This window comes from Primulina huaijiensis, chromosome 2 (assembly GCF_012295235.1).
Source record: "Primulina huaijiensis isolate GDHJ02 chromosome 2, ASM1229523v2, whole genome shotgun sequence".
NCBI lineage: Eukaryota > Viridiplantae > Streptophyta > Magnoliopsida > Lamiales > Gesneriaceae > Primulina > Primulina huaijiensis.
The window spans coordinates 18,011,154-18,028,966 of NC_133307.1; the positions used below are offsets into that span (position 1 = coordinate 18,011,154).

At 35.2% G+C, this 17,813-nt stretch overlaps 1 long non-coding RNA gene and 1 other non-coding gene across 4 annotated transcripts; one reads left to right on the forward strand and one right to left on the reverse strand.

Annotated features, from left to right (window-relative positions):
• Positions 1 to 1,676: 1,676 nt before the first annotated feature.
• Positions 1,677 to 1,748, reverse strand: TRNAD-GUC (transfer RNA aspartic acid (anticodon GUC)). Its single transcript has one exon. It is a non-coding gene; the product is annotated as a tRNA-Asp (tRNA).
• Positions 1,749 to 13,799: 12,051 nt separating this feature from the next.
• On the forward strand, positions 13,800 to 17,563 carry LOC140967633 (uncharacterized). 3 transcript variants are annotated; one of them, XR_012173610.1, is made up of 5 exons: positions 13,818 to 13,951; positions 15,135 to 15,342; positions 15,460 to 15,557; positions 16,466 to 16,953; positions 17,068 to 17,563. It is a non-coding gene; the product is annotated as an uncharacterized lncRNA (long non-coding RNA). The 3 variants fall into 3 exon arrangements; XR_012173609.1 differs by having other exon boundaries at positions 13,800 to 15,342; positions 17,220 to 17,563; XR_012173608.1 differs by having other exon boundaries at positions 13,801 to 15,342.
• Positions 17,564 to 17,813: the final 250 nt, after the last annotated feature.

Genomic DNA, 17,813 nt, shown 5'->3' on the forward strand with positions numbered 1-17,813 from the left:
ATGATCTCAACATACACTCCTATCACCGATCAGAAGTTATTCCTGGGAAATTCTGCAACTTCCACAATTGTTGTTCTGGGCAAAGTGGTGCTGAAAATGAAGTCTGACAAGGAAACAATACTATTTTCAAGATCGAAGTTTGTTAAAATCGATTTTAAGCTTGTGTTTGAGTGCAATAAATTTGTACCAGGAAAAAATTTCCTCTTAAAATGAAAGGAATCTTTGGGCAAGAGTTTGTTCAAGATGAATAAAATGAATGCAATCTGAGAATTCAATGATAATTAAATAATGAATTCTAGTTATTTGCTCGAGTGTTTTAATTTATTGTATTGTAGACTTGGACATATAAATTATAACACATTGATGAGACTCAACAATTTAATAATTTATTGTCAAATTTGGATATTGATATAACACGGAAATGTGAAGTATGTGTTAAGACAAAAATGGCGGTTACATTTCAATTCGATGAAAGAAATACGATTCTTTTAGAGTTAATTCATCATGATATATTTGATTTAAAGTTTGTGAAAACTAGAAAAGAAAAAAGGTACTTTATTACTTTTCTTTATGATTTCATGAGATACTGTTATGTGTGCCTTTTAAGAGTCAAAGATGAAACCTTGGAGGCATTCAAAAACCATAATTCCATAGATATCAACGATATTGTCTGTAAGTACAAGTAGGCCAGAGATTCATTGAACTATTAACTCATCATATCATATGGGATATCCGAACCCATAGATGAGCGGTGAATTTTCAACTATAATGTATTTGCTCTTACGTATGTTGATACTACACCCGACCTTGCCATCTGATAATCTTCGCAGAGCCGGTAAACAAGCCAAAGTGCAACACTAATACGTAGAGCATCTATGTTGTCCTAAGTCGTAAGGACTAATGGTGTACAACCATAATCTCATTTTTTTCCACTCGATAAATGATAACACCACTTGAAAAATCCGATATAGTTTATTCATTAAACTCATCATATGAGCACTCATTATGTATGATCGGACATCTCCATGTCTCTTCCAATGAAACACGGTACACAACATAAAATATGTTAGTCTCGAGTTCGTGCGACTTTTATCTTTATTTTAGGCAGCTGAATTAACAAAGAACAAGTTTAAAATATACAATAACTTTAAAGTGTGTTTCATGATTGTCATCATATATACGATATCATTGTAACATAGTTTATTCAAAGTCTTTATTTTTTCAACTTGCATTAGTATATAGATAAAATAAATATCAAAATTTATTAAAAATAAAATAGTATTAAAATAAATATCGGTTGTATCATAACAGTTAATAAAAAACTCAAATCAATAGTTGGTTTAATCGACACTTACTCTAAAATGATATTCTTCTACTATATCATTTCATTTCCTAAACATATCATTTAAATGAATATAAACTAAATTAGAATTGAAAATGAGGATCCTTCATTTTTTTTTTAAACATAAGATATGTACGTTTAATTTAAAATAGAAGAGGGTGACTTGTCAGTTAGTTTATTGTCTTCTTGCTTAGGCATTTGCCCTGACCTAGGTTTACGAATAGGACGAAAACGCAGGCGGGCATGATTAATGTAGCGTTTCGAAGATGCGCTTCTTATTCATTAGACCAAAAAACGCGTCTTTAACCGAATTAAAAAGATAAGATAATTAGAACGCCGTTGCCGGGGATCGAACCCGGGTCACCCGCGTGACAGGCGGGAATACTCACCACTATACTACAACGACTTTTGATAAAGTGTGGAGATGACAAAATAGTAATAACCTTTAATGTATATTAAGGCGTAACCGAGCAAATTGAAATATATTAGGTGGTTTTTTTGCGTTATGCACGCTACCAGATAAAGTACAAAAAATACACGTGCATAACAATTTTTTTTATTTTAAAAAAAAGTACCCCTAAGTTTGGTACAATCAGTTTCAGTATTGATAAAAATAATCAATCTTTATCACATGTTTGATTCAAATATTATTTATCCTCATCGATCCAATCATAAATTATTTCTTTCACATCAATCAAATAATTAATACAAATTTACAATATCATCCTCCAATAATATAGCATATTTTTATATTTATTAATTTTTTAAAAGTTTAAAAATATAATTACCATTTTTTTTTCTCAAATTCAATCAATCAAACCAAACATATTATATTATCCAATATTATTACACATCCAACTCATTCCTTTTATTAATCACACTTCTTATCAATCATATCTCATCTCGCATACCAAAATGTTAATGCAGCATTGTTGCAAAAATTACTTCTTTTAAAGATTTATTTAAAAGAATATGATGGTTTATTATAATTAAAATCTCGGTGGTCACATTTGTATGTGAAGTATCATCTTTGACTTTGACTTTGACTTTGACTTTGACATGTTCTTCTTTAATCCTTGATATTTATTCATGCCAAAATGATTTGAGCATGAAAATTGTATTGGCGCGGCCATCATCAAATCCAAATATTGAAACATCAAACCATTTGAAATGAATTATTGAATTTTGGGCAAATCTAACATAGGATAGGACGATATAATCTTCCAAGAAATCACTAAATTTGAAATAAAAGATTAAATTTTAGGCATGCATAAGACGATATATTCTTCCAGGAAATCACTAAATTTGAAATAAAAAGACAACCTAAACATATTTCATGCACTTCCAAACCAGCTTGGGAATTTGGGGCTTGGTATATTCCGGTTATCACTAGTTATGAGGGACAAAGTCAGAAAATTAATTTAGAAAAGTCAAAAATAAATTTTAAATTATTTAAAAAATAAATATATAAAACTTGTTGATGATAAAAAAATTTACTTTAAAATGTGATTGCATTGTTAGATATCTCATATCGATTAAGATAAACACTATGGCATTGTATATATGCATTTAGACAATCATCCTCACTTGAGCTAGTTTCTTAGGTAGAGTTAGACTCGAATTCATGACCTTGTATATATGGTAGCAGGACTCAAACTCATCATTTTGTGTTGGACTGTCCTTATGGACCACCCTCTAAAATCTTGTAAACTTCATGTTTAACCAAACCCACGACCCATCCCACCGAAAAGTCCAAAATCGTGACCCGTCCTGTCTGTATTTTAGACCCGTCTTGTAAGGTCAAGGAAATTCGAATTACGTAACCTGACTGCATGAAATCTAGTGTTTTTAATTAAAATATGTGTTTAATGATTTTTATGCATTTTATTTCATTATTTTTGCATAGATAGGTGTTATTTCATTGTTACTTTAAGGTTTCATGCATTAAGACTTTTAGTTGCATTTCGCGCTCAAACGAGTAACGGAGACCGTGGATAATAAGGAAAAATATTTTTATTAAATAATTAATTTCAGTTATTTAATATGAGGTATAATTAAGGGAAAATTTCGAAAATGGGCCTTGGTGGAGTATTTTTACTCGCCGGATCATATTTTTAATCCCTACGCAAAATTTAGCGAATCAGGAGACTTTTTTAGGGTTCGGGCAATATTTTCAGAAAAGTATCTAAACGAAATATTTTTCGCGAGTGTTATTGGGCTTGATGAATTTATTTTAGTGCTGGCCCAAAATCTTTTTAACCCTTTAAATTTTAATTAAGAGCCCATTAGTGTGTTATATTTTGATTTAACCAAATAATTAAGCAAACCCTAAACCTATTATAAACCTCGCAGCCGTCCTCTCCCCTCCCAATAGCAGCCTCCTCTCATATTTTCAGCAGCAAAACCGTCGCCCCCATTAGCTTTCAAATAAAATCTTCCCCCGCCTCTCTGGTGCAAGCCCTACGCGCATATCTTCAAGTTTTCGAGCACATAAACGTTAAGGCACGCCATGTATCTCTTTTTCTCATCATTTACACCATTTATATGCTTATGTATATGTATTTGCACGAGGAATTCTTTGATTTTATCATGTAGTGTAATTTTTGTAAAAGATTGACATGAAATATGCATTTCCTTGACTCATAACTCACGCTTTCTTTGTGTTTGTTTAAGGGGCTGTCGAGTGAGGGTCGTAGGGGGCTGTTCACGTCAAGGAAATAGGCATCAAGGGGCTGGAGTTGGCTGAGGGTCGAGAAATATTGAGGGCCGATCGGTACTTTGTGTTTGGTTGGTTCGAGTATGGGTAGATCAAGGGATTTGGGGTGTGCAGCCATGCATGGCTCGATTCCAGCCAAGAAGCTGACCCTCTTGGGTCCGTGATAGGGCTGGGAGAGGGCCGTGAGCAGCTGGTTGTGGTCCATAAGCTTATCGAAGGAGTTAGGTTGAAGAGTGGCTCGGTTGGTTTGATGATAGGGGCAATCGGGTTTTTGCCCACGTCCGCGTGCATGGGGCTAAGGGCGTAGTTAGGTCGGTCCATGAAGGGGACCACGGCTTGGTCATGGTCCTAGGGTGGTCTAGTTTGGGGCTGGTCCAGTCTAGAGTTGATCTAGGGTCGAATATTTAGAGCCAAGGTGCACTAGGGTTTCGGCCATTTTCAGTGCAGGAAATTTCAGTAAGGATCAGGGGGTTTTCGAGGGTTCTAAATGGGGTGGAATGGGTGGTAAGGGGTATGGTTAAGTATTATTAAGTCACGGTTTAAATGAGAAAAAAATTGGTTAGGTTTCGGGTTGATTCGGGATAAAATCGAGACCCAAGTCCAAGTTTTTAAACGAATCGTATAGATTTTGAAACGGGCTCGATTTTACGTCTAAAAAATATTTATTATTATGTTTTGAGGTGTTTTAAGGATTTTGGTAGGATTCGGGTCGAAATTTTGAGGTTCAGGGGTAAAATGGTCAATTAGGGTTTTCAGGGACTAAATTGTCATTTTGTACACGGGTCGAGTTTTTAGTCCTGACAGCGCCCTAAACACGATTTGAAATGTTTTAAATGTTTATGTTAACACGAATATGAATTTTTATGTAAATATGAAAAATACATTGCATGCTTGATTTTAAGGAAAATTTTGGGTATATGCATGATTTTATTAATTAAGTGATGAATATGATGACATGTTTTGAAAAATGTGAGTTGGTTATGACTAATACGATGATATGATGACATGTAAGGCCAAGGCTCAGTGGAAGGGTAATACTGTCGCTGATGTCCCTGCCGCCGGGTACCGCGGTTATACGTAGATGATCCATCGCCTAGTACAATGATACGAAAGTCACAACTAATGAACGGAATTCAAATTAAGAAAACGAACACATATATGTTGATATGTTATGAAAATGTTACATTTTGACAGGTCATGATTATGCTTACAACTTTTAAGATCATGAAACGTATTTTTATTATGGTACTTTTCACTGTTGTCTGTCATGTATATGCACTTGCTATAACGTTACAGGTGTGTTGAGTCTTTAGACTCACTAGGTGTGAATAATGCAGTTGAGTATTTTGATCAGAAGACTGGTGGTGCCGAAGACTGAGTAGGCGGAGTTGGACGTGCGCACGCACCCGAGGACCGTATTTTCCGCATATTATGTTTTGAGTTAAGAGTGGATGTATATTTTCTTACTCGTTCATTTTTACTCTGTTGATGGTTGTCTGTATTTTTACTCGTTTCATATTTGTTTTATTTTTTAACGTAAGTCTAGGGTTGACGATTTGGTGACTTTAAACTGCAGTATTTTCATCTGTTATTTGATTACATTTATTTTAAATGTGAAATTTTCAGTTACTATTGCATGCATGCTTAAAGATATAATTACATAAATGGATATTGAAGGATGAAGCCAAGAGCAGTACTGTACTCTACGCAGTGTCCGATGGTATTGTGAGGTACAGAGGAAGGATGTGGGTGCCTAGTGTTTATTCGATCAGAGAGGATATTTTGACAGAGACACATATATCTTCGTATTCCATCCATCCAGGGGTACCAAGATGTACAAGGACTTACAGATGCTATATTGGTGGTCAGGGATGAAGCGGGACATCAGTCGATTTGTATCCGAATGCCTCACTTGTCAGCAAAAGAAAGCAGAACATCAGAGGCCAGCAGGGATGCTTAAGCCGCTCCCTATTCCCGATGGAAATGGGAGAATATCACTATGGATTTCGTTGTTGGATTGCCGAGATCAGTCAGAGGATCTAATGCCATTTGGGTTATAGTGATTCGACTTACTAAATCGGCACACTTCTTAACGGTGAAGACGACTTTCTCCATGACTCATTATGCAGAGCTCTATATTCTGGAGATAGTCTGATTACATGGGATCCCAGTTTTTATTGTGTCTGATAGGGACCCGAGATTCACATCGTCCTTTTGGAAGAGTTTACATGCAGCTATAGGGACGAAGTCGCTATTCCGTACGTCATTCCACCCTCTGACAGATGGTCAGTTTGAGAGAATGATTAAGATATTGAAAGATTTGTTGCGAGCATGTGTGATCGATTTCCATGGGGATTGGGAATCGAAACTACCCATAGTGGATTTTACCTACAACAATAGTTTTCAATTATCTATAGTTATGGCTCTCTATGAAGCACTGTATGGAACGAAATGCAGATCGCTGATTCATTGGGATGAAGTCGGTGAGAGATCAGAACTTGGCCCAAAGATTGTTCAGCAGACTGCAGACGTAGTGGTCAAGATCCGAGACAGGATGAAGACCGCCTGGAGTGGCCAAAAGAGTTATGTTGACAAGAGAAGAAGGGATCTCGAATTTGCCGTGGGAGATCACGTATTCGTGAAGATAGTACCCATGAAGGGTGTTATGAGGTTTGGGAAGAGAGACAAGCTGAGTCCGAGATTCATNACAAGCTGAGTCTGAGATTCATTGGGCCATTCGAAATTCTTGACAGAGTTGTGACACTTGCTTATCGTGTAGCACTACCGCCGAACATGACTGGAGTACACAATGTGTTCCACGTTATGATGCTGAGGAAGTATATGGCAACTCCTTCGCATGTTTTGAGTTATGAGCTGTTGCAAATTGCTCCAGATCTGTCATATGAAGAAAGAACTGTCCGAATTTTAGACAGACAAGAATGCAGACTTCGAAACAAAGTGACCAAGTTGGTCAAAATCCAGTGGCTGAATCAATTAGTGGAGGATGCCACTTAGGAGGCCGAAGCAGATATGAGAAGTCGCTACCCGGAGTTGTTTGGTAAGATTTAATTTCGAGTACGAAATTTATTTAAGTGGAGGAGGAATTGTAGAGTCCAAAATCAGTACACGTAAACCCATGCATTTATTAAAATTTTAAATTATTTATTTAATTTTAAAATGATTTTACCGAAACATGATTTATGATTTGCATTATTTTAAATTATTACATGTTTATTTGATGTACGTTAAAACGTCTTCTTGAGTTTTATGTTTCAGGCGAATATTCGATGCGAGATCGAGGAAAAAAGACTGGTGACGATTTAGGCGATTAATGAATAATGTGGTATTTAATTTCAAGTCAAGAAAATTGATATTTTAAATGATTTATGAAATTTTAAACATTGTAAAGCCTAATTTAATTTATTAGGTGATTTTAAATTTTTCAAAAATACTACAAAAATACTAATTTGAATTTGGGAATTTTAATCTTGAAAATTTGGTACTTAATTATTGTATTAAATCTTTGAGTGGGATTAAATAATTAAATTAGTATCATTTCATCACTAATTATTTAACTAAGTATTTTTTTAGACTCTAATTAACCCCCCTAATCCACACACACACACACACCCCCTCGGCGCGCGCACACACACACTTTGTGTTTTTTTAGAAGAAAACTAGTGTTCTAAGTTTTTCTTTCAGCAGCCACCACCCCAACCTCTTCCTCGAAACTTTCGGTAGATTTACGTTCTTTTTCTACCAAGAAACGTGCCATAAGTCGTCCCAGATCGGTTCTTGCATCTCCTCGCTTCGATATTCATCGTATCGTGAGTATAAATCATCAAGGTATGTATAATCTTTCATTTTTCTGTATCGATCTTGTCATAGTAAATATTTTGATGCATATTGTATGTAAAAATCCGTATATGTTATGCAAAGTTTGAGCGATGATGTTTGGAACGATTTTGGAACAACTTGTAGATTTCAAAAACTGAAACTGCTGTCATTTCGAATCCTGCAAATTTTCAATTGGTTTTCTGGAAAAACTTTCAACATATAAAACGTAATACTTTTTGATATCTTCGATTTGATAGCAAATTCGTATAAGAAACTAGGAGGATATGATTTTTATCGTAAAATCGCTCAAGCTGTGAAATTTCTGTATCACAAAACCTGTCACCCTCTGTCATTTTGAAATCCTGTGAATTTTTGATTGGTTTTCTGGAAAAACTTTCAACATACAAAACGTAGTACTTTTTGATATATTCGATTTGACAGTAAATTCGTAATTTTTGAACAAGAGACAACTGAGTTATGATTGTTCTCGTGTGACTGCTCAAACTTTGATGCTACCAAATGTGTTTTTTTTCGGTATATTGGTTGCAGGCTTCGTTGAGAACCGTTTAGCTGGGCGCGCTCGAGCGGTAAGATGTTACCGCCTGAGCGCCAGATTTTCTGGAATAATGTGTTAGTATGTGCAGCAGTCGCCCAAGCGAGATCCAACGAAGCCCTCAACGCTTTATAAGTATGTTCGACGAACAAAAAGAAAATATTTTATGTTTTTGAGGTATGCAAATTGTCTTGTAACCAATTATGTTTGGAAGCCGGAGAACGTGTCCGGGGATCTCTCCACCCCGATAAAGTATGACTGGGTTTTGATCATGATTGGGAAGCGGTAAAGTATGACCAGGGACCAATCTACCCGGTAAAGCGTGATCGGAGATCTTATGTATGCGGGAGTGGACGTTCGGTCGAAAGGCTGTGATGATCTCTACCAGCCCAGTACTGTGGTTTAGTCTGATCAGGCGCATTATGTTATGGGTCACTTGCTTTGAAACATATCTCTACGCAAAATGATGATGTTTATGTATGTTTAAGTATGTATGATGCATCACGTTTATGAAAATGTTTATGAAATGATGTCATCTCTATATTTATGTAAGTATGTTCATAGTTTAAGTATGTATGTGCAATTTTAAAATGCATGTGTGTTTTATTATGTATTACTTGCTATTATCAGTTTATACATGTTAAGTCTTTAGACTCACTAGACTTGATCGATGCAGGTGAGGATGAGTTCGAGGAAACGAGAGGTGGGGACCAGTGAGTTGGCTCGGACTGTGCGGAGGCCTAACCCAGGTACCGCTTAAGTTTTCAAGAATTTTATGCATGTTAAATTCATTTACTCTGATTTTTATGAAATTACTTCATGTCTTTTAAACAATTAATTTTTGCAAGCTCGTGTTGAGTGTGACATTGATGTCATGGAAATAGTTTGTACTCGTTTTTATTTCAAATATTTAGTCAAGTATTTTATTTATATTGCAATTTGAAATATTATTACTTATTTAAAGAAATTTTTATTTTTTGCAAATTTTACGTAGTTTTAAAGTACGGTACGTTACATAACCCGAGGACCTGTGCTTGTTTTCCACATTAAGATTAGTTTAAAGATTTATAACGTTTATGATTTTTGATGCTTTTGAGTGGTTTTAAGAGGATTTAAGATTCTTATACTTTATTTTGAAAAATACTAGTTTTTGGTTTGGTTGGACGGTTTACGATTTTATGTTTTGCGCTGAGTTCTTTTGGATTTTCAAATAATAGGTTGGTTGGTTTATTTTAAATGACAAAAATTATATATATGTATACACTTATAGTTTGGCTGAAATCTTAAAAGAAGAAAAAAAATTTCTAGTATATTTAAAAAAAAAACAAGTAATTGACGTTTCAATATATATACATATATACTATATACATGAGGAGGATTCGAAGTGGGTCTAGGCAAACCCGAGACAGTCCCGGACTCGAGTTCAAACTCATCCCGAGACCCATTTAATTAGGTTTGAATTTGCTCCAAATGGGACGAGTTTTTATCCAGGGCCATGGTGCAGATAAAATACTTGGACGGATATTTCTTTTCTTTGTATTTAAAACTAATAAAATATTTGATTGTCGTAAAAACAAATGAAATGATAAGCAATATATATAGATTGTGAAATGAGGTCAATAAAAAATATATGACTAATTTGAAATTTAATTCAAACGGAAGGTATCTAAATTTTTTAATTTGGTGAAAAGGAGTTGAATTATTAATGCATTAATTAAGTTTTGTAATACCAATTTTTATGATTTTTTTAAAAACTTTATTGGTCATCTTCGTTTTCGCTCCCTCCACTTGAAAATCATGATGTTTCTTTGTTCCCTCCAAGGAAACCAAAGAAAATATTGAAGCAAAAATCATTTGAAAAGCGTACAGAGGGGCCGATATCCACCATCTTGTTTTGAATGCTTTCAATGAGGGCAGACAAAACAATATAAAAAGTTTGATGCAATATGAAATAGCAGAATGTGATGAATGACTCATTGTTCCACAAGTAAATGTCAAGCTGATTTTGATCTCCTTTCATGAATATGGCGAGCAAAATGTGTGCATAAAATAAGGAAGATCACTCTCATGGATTCCAATCACAGCGCGTACCGGAGTGGCGACATGTTGTTTGAGCAAACTAAGATTTCTCATATAATCCCATACATTATAGTTATGCCGGATATTACTATGGATTTAGCTACATAATGGAACATAATTCGGCCGAATGAATTCCCAACACAAAAGATTAAGTTTAAATTTATTATAATTTTAATAGTTTTCTTTAATTTATGTTTTATGATACAAAATATTTCTCTATCTTTTTTACTGCTGCGGTAAGTGTGAGGTTTATACAATCGCGGTTGCAGCTCTTACAATTATTGGAGAAAATGCTTAACGGTTGAATGATGAGTACTACAAGAGTCACGTGAGATTCTTTTGAGAGATATGTTGTTATTGTCTCTGGAAAAAAGAATACGGCGATCCATTAGTAGATCGTGGGCATGATATGAGGATGAGATTAATCATGTGACAGAAATAACGACGAAATCTTGGTTGATATCATCTTACAATAAGAAACAGTACCATGACTTGACGACACCTGGTTGTTGGTTTTGCAATGATGTAAGTGCTTTGGTTTATTACGCATTGAGTTAGAAATTAACATATTTAATTTTATATTTTTTTAAAGGTGTCAATTCGGGTGGGTTGAGTGAGATTAAGTAATAGTACTATTCAAAAATTGCTCAACCCGAGCCCAACCCGAACCCGAACCCGAACCCAAATGTGGGGACCCGGACGCTAATCATGTTCTTAATCGTCATTGGGACTAATTAATCAATTATAATAAACAGGGTCTAAATTTTTTTTTTAATATAATATCAAATGCGGAACGTAATGGAATCACTCTGCTATACATATCAGTATAAAAGTAAAGTACAAGTCTTGTATTATATACAATCATTTAAGACTAAGGTTTAACGACTACATATCAAGTGTTCAACCCTATCTCAGATCAAGTCCGTAGTCTCCACTCTAATCACGATCTCTCTCTTCATCTCCTCGACCCTGAACCTGTCCCACATGTTGTCATGCACACATACAAACACGACAACAGCCGGATAACTCCGGTGAGAACAAATCCCAGTATAAATCAACGAAACATGCAATCATATAATTAATATAAAGCATGAAGCAGATATCAGATATATATCAAAATCTGAAACATAATTAATATCAAACTATCAATCATACTCGTGACTCCACGGCTCAGACTAGACTCAATCCTAGTCTAGGGATCCCGGTTTCCAGAAGTTGGTATTCCTATATCGACCAACAGTAATAGAAGAAACTCCGATTCTATCCACGTCGATATAACCAAACATCCAGTGTCTTGACCTATCCGTCACAGACTGTGGCACTATCGCCAATACACTATCTTGTGACATCGTGCAATGTGCCCGTGGCGATCCCGCCACTATCAGGTACTTCTGTCACAAGATCACTCGTCTAAACACATGCTCTCTATATATCAATAGAACAAGCATATCAAATCAAATCAATGCAAATAATAACAAATAGTATGTGATTTAGGGAAACACAAGTATATCCTACTTGTGTCGATCTCCCANTGATATAAATATGCAATAAATATTTTTTCAGACATACAATATATAAAAATGTAGACAATATTTATTAATTATATTTTTTTAAAAAAAAATTTAAAATTTTCGGGTCAATCCGGTTGACCAGAACCCAATCCAACCCGATTATTTTTTTCGGGTCAGCTATCAGGTCCAACCCGATCTGATCCGAACCCGAAAACCGCAAACCCAAATTTGATTTTTTTGCGTTAAACTGTGTCAGGTTGGTGGGTCGTGTATGATTTCGACACCCTTATATTTTTTGGTATATTCAAGAAAGCTCACGAGAATTGATTGAATTGCAAAAAACTTACCCATTTTTCTTTACACAGGATGTATCATTGATGGACCCCGATTTCCATCAGCTTGTTTTGAGTGCTTTCAATGAGGGCTGGCAAAGCAACATAAAAATTTTGATCCAATATGCAAGAGCAGAATATAATGAATGACCCGCAGTTCAATAAGTAACGGTCAAGCTGATTGTGAACCCCTTTCATCTTCCCCGCCATTGGGTTTTATTAGAATGTGTGCATAAAATATGGAAGATTATTGTTATATATTCCGATCATAGCGCGGATTGGCCACAAGTTGTTTTTGCACATCTATCATTCTCTCAATGTCGTATCCACCTCTTCCTCTACTCTCTTAGCCGTCTCAATCAGCCCCACCATATCTTCATGTATTGTAAATAATGTCTCATCAACAACAGTTGTGTCTACACATCTATCTCTCACCGTCGTATCTACCTCATCCTTTACTCTTTCAACGGCCCCTCCCTCATTCGTTACACCATTCAAAATTCATCACTTCCACAATGATAAGCATGTCTACTCATCAAAAATCACAAAATATGATTATAATTCATATAATCTTTGCAAATTTAGTTAAATTATCGAATTAGGTTTGTTGGACCAATCATTAAAAAATAAACGTATTTTATCAGACACCTCAATATAGTGAGACTTCAATATCTGCTTGCACTCATAAAACTGATTTCTTTCCAATTTGGCAGGGAAATAAATCTGCAGAAAACAATAAAAAATTGTTATTTAGCATTAAAAAATGTAAAATTTGGGTCGAGTAAAACTGATATTAAAAAAGTAAGTGCGATTTCAAAAATATTTCAATTGTTTGCAATATCTTAGTCTAGTATATGTGAATATAAATCTCGACCAGATTCATTAAATCTTGACCCTACAAACAATCATACAAAATTTGGTCTCTCTGGGTCAAGTTTCGATATCTGGGTCTTGTCTCTTTGAACGCGACCCAGATTCATCAATACACGACCCACAATGCTAGGGCTTGCTCGAGTTTTGATCATCTGGCAGTCGAGTTTTTGAACACGACCCAATTGCAAAAAATAATTATACTGTGATAAGAACAACAAATTGAAAGGTTTGAGATAAACAATACATGATCCCTCACCGTCTTCTCTTCCAACTCAATCTCAGAAAATTTTCTCTTTGTTATTCTTGATGTAATTAGTTCATAGTGTACTCGAAAATGGTGCTTTGTGGAAGTGAAGAACAAACCATGGATGATGTTTATTCTGGAATGCGATGGACTTGAAGAATGGAAAGAAACCAGGAAACCCCAAGAACGAACCAAAAAACTAACAATTGGTTCAAATTTGTAAATATTTTAATGTTTTGAATAAAATTAATATACACAATCCCTTTGAATTAATATGTACTAAATCCCGATTTTCTCATGAAACAACCAGTAATATTTGATATGGCAAAGTACGAAGGTACGTAGATATTATCGATGATAATGTGGGATAATCATATTTTACATATAAGCCAGTAATATTTTTTGATCAGCCTCGAAATGACGTGGTGAGAAGGGCTGCGCGCTTTTGCCTTGTGAATGAGAAGGTTTGGTTTTCGCCCTTTTACTCTGGTTTATGGGTTCTTTTTTTTATTAGTTTTGATTATTCTCGGGGGAATTTTGTTTGAGTTGTTTGCGTAAATCTTGTATTTTTTTTGGTTTGGTTATCGATGCTTTGTTATCTTGGATTGAGTTTTCAACTGAGTGATCTTGGTGTTTTTGTTGAGCAGTTCTTGAAATTCCTAGTAGGGTTTATTTGACCTGAGGTTGCTGGAAATTGTTGCAATTATGATCGCAGTGTACTTGAGGTTTTCTCATAATTAGAGTAATTTTCTGCATTCTTTTCCAGTATAGTGTTCTTGTTTGAATGCAATAGTGGACATTTAGCTATTTTCTTAGGATTTCCTGTGTGATTTTTGTCTTCTTTGGCCTTGATGGCCATCTGTTTCTGTTTGGATGGAACCAGTTATGAATTAACATATGGGTATGGATTGGTTTGAGTAGATGAGAATTGATTAAGATCGTTAACAGAAAGATACAAGCATGAAAGTATGTTTGGCCAACTTGTAACACTTACGATTCTAAGAATCATCTGCTTTACAGGAACCTCGAAAAATCTATTGAAACAATGATAATTGTTTGTCAAAACTTACAATTTTAGTGATAATAGCTTGTCTGTAGGGGGGTGACTCCCTACATTCAGGAAATACCTCTGAAGGAAGCATATTTCCCATAGCAGAGCCCATTTTGTGCCCTAGTGGGTGTCGTCGTGTATGTGAAGAGTCAGCTTCTCTCTGACCCTTTTTTTTGCGGTTTGGAACATTATAGTTTTATTATTATTAAAAACTAATGTGTAAAATAAGCTAAGGGAGTTACTTGGCGGGGGAAGGGGAGTGGAGACTATGGGTCCCTTTGATGGAGTTCAGAACTATAACTTCATCATGATTTGTTTCAATATCAGATTTTAACATATGTATCAACTTGCATCTCACTGTAGAATAAAGCCCAAAACTCGTCAATGATACGTATGTTATCAGTAGAATATGATCTATGAAAACCAACATCTCTTCATAACCAATTCATCCTTAAAACATTCGCCTACTTACTATTTGCTCATCTGTGTGTATGATAACAAATGGGATTTTTATAATTTTTCTTGTCACAACCTTAAACTTGTCTGTCATTAGTCGACTGTCAAAATTTTCCTGCTTCGTTTTCTCATGAACCCAGTTAAGGCATCAAGTGTTTGTAGCACACTTTTTGCATTGGATTACCATGTGTCCTCCAGCAGAGCCCTCTTATCCTTCTGAAATTGTTCAGATTTCGAGTGATGAGCGAAGTTTTTTGTGTCTGGATCGATACACTCGAGGATTTTCTCTCCCAACTAACGTGCTAGCAGATATGAGCCCCTTCCAGTACCACCCTTGGAATTTAAAAGGTGAGTTTTAAGGTTTCTGCCATTTTTTTAATTATGTGTGTTTGTTATTGTTCTTTCTTTCAATTGAAGATCAATGTTTATAAAAATTCTTGATCATGCCGCCTTTTTGTTCCATAGCTACAGTAATGTGATTGTGATTGAGGGAAATACTATGGAATTGATTATTAACTCTCATGAGTTTGAAAGCTACTTCAAGGATCCAACGAATAGCTAAGGTTTGTTGACGATCCCTTGCAGATTTCGATGCTCGAGTAGAGTTTGGAATCAAACTATTTTTATAACTGTGTTTTGATGGCATGACAATCAAAACTTGAAGTTCCACTGCTATGTGATTTAAAATGTTAGCATCTTGCCAATACCACCAGCTTTTAACTTATGGCACCAATGGCAAATACTCGATAGATAGCATTAGAGTTAATATCACATACTCAATTTACATAAATTATTTAATTATACAATATTGGAAGAGAAATTCTTTGTAGTAGTAATTCACTGGAAGCTTGTGTCTGCATATGTAGCGTAGCAATTAAAACATGTCGTTTAGGCTGCTATAAGTTCAAAAGATTTTATTTATAACATTATCATCAGCTACTGTTTTCAGTTATTTCAAAGTTTATTGAGCATATTTGATCAAATCAACAAAGGCAGATACACATATCTGGAGCTTTTGTATGGCAGCGAGGATATAATCAGTAGAGTTTCTCTGGCTCAAACTCTCCTTTCTATTTCCTTGAATCTGCTGAATCAAACTGATCTTTTACGCAGAATTAATTAGTTATCGCTCATCATTTAACTAGATAAGCTGACTGATTCAGTGCTTAGGCATATTTTTTCATTAACTGGGACATGGATCTGAGATGTTTTTCATGTTTTTTTCCAAAATCATCCTAGTTATACCTCAATATGTCTTTCCGTCAATTATCATTCACCAACATATGTTGATTCATTCGGTAGAGCACAGTTAAAAATCATGCTTTCATGGCTTCATCTGTAATTTTCTGTTAAATCGTTATATTTCTGCATATACAGCAAAATATTAAAGATTCTTGGGCATGCTTAACCACCATTTTACAGTTCCCTAAATGAAAAAAAAAAGAGTGAAAAAGTTCGCTGCTTCTTGCAGAAGGAATTTGGTACCTAGTAGATGCAAATGAGAAAAGGATTCTGATTTTGGATTTTGGAAAGACAAAAGGGAAGCTTATAAGATACATTTGAACTCATCCATTAGAGGGTGGAGAGCGAGTCTTGAATATTTCGAGGGCCAAGGCCCCCACGGACAACGAACTGATTGGCTTATGCACGACCACAAGATAACACAGAAGGAACTACGCTATAAAGATAAGCCAAAAGTACCTATTGTAGTTGTTACATTTGTTTGTGTTCCTGGGAAATGTGGGAACTGCGAGTCAATATACCTGTTTGGTTGGTAATTGTGCATGAGTCGAGATCACTGTGAAAAGTCTTCCTTTGTAGTGCAAGCATTTCGGAAAGTGTATCACGCTCCTGCCAGAACACAAAAGTGTGGTTGGATCAAAGCCGATTAGAAATTCAGCTTCAGTCATTCCAGACTTAAATGTTACATATGTGCAAGATTCTAAAAATGAATCCAAGGTGTGCTGAATTATCTTCCTTATAAGTTATATCATGGTTTTTACACTTATAACGGTCTGAATTACAATATTTACTGACTGGTTTCTTGGCTCATTGTCAATTTTACGTTTTTAGGCTAAAACGAAGTGTGATGCGGGATTGCTCCCATTTACTGATATCACATCAAACTTTTATCCACAAGATTTTTCTGAACTTGAATGTTTCTCAAGAGGAGATTATTTGGAATTGGATGATCTACTAGATGATCCTGAATCTAATATTTCCAGTTCACAGAATTCAAGCTGTCCTAACAAGTTGTCAGAAGAATACTTTGATTCGTTGGCTTCACTACATGACCTTGAGGAAGAAGATAGTATAAAAATGAAGGGGAGTCCTTCGAGCTCTAGGGACTATTTCGCTCGCTTGGTGAGATCAGACGTTGTAATAATTCAGCCTCCCTGTTCAGGTATATCTATCAGTAACAATACAAGTGACTTCCTAATTAGTCTGTATTCATACTCGATAAAGCTTAATTCTTTATTTTCTTATGATGAATTCCTTGGATCTGTACTCTCTCTTGCTGGAAGTACTTCTGATGTGAATCCGGTTACCCAAGAAAGACAAACACGAACTACTCCGTCGCGCTCTCGATTCTATGAACAAGATTTCTTTAACCCTAGATCTTTAATCTTTGAAAACAAGTAACGTGTATTCATCCCTAAATCACGCGGTTTAATAACAAATATCACAAATTAACATCTGAACTCAAATGAACATTCGAAGAATTTTTCTTTGACAATCCGAGTGAAGAACAATATAACGTCATAAAGTATTAAACTTTGATAAGTTTGATTTGATAAAACAAACAAACGTGTGCACAA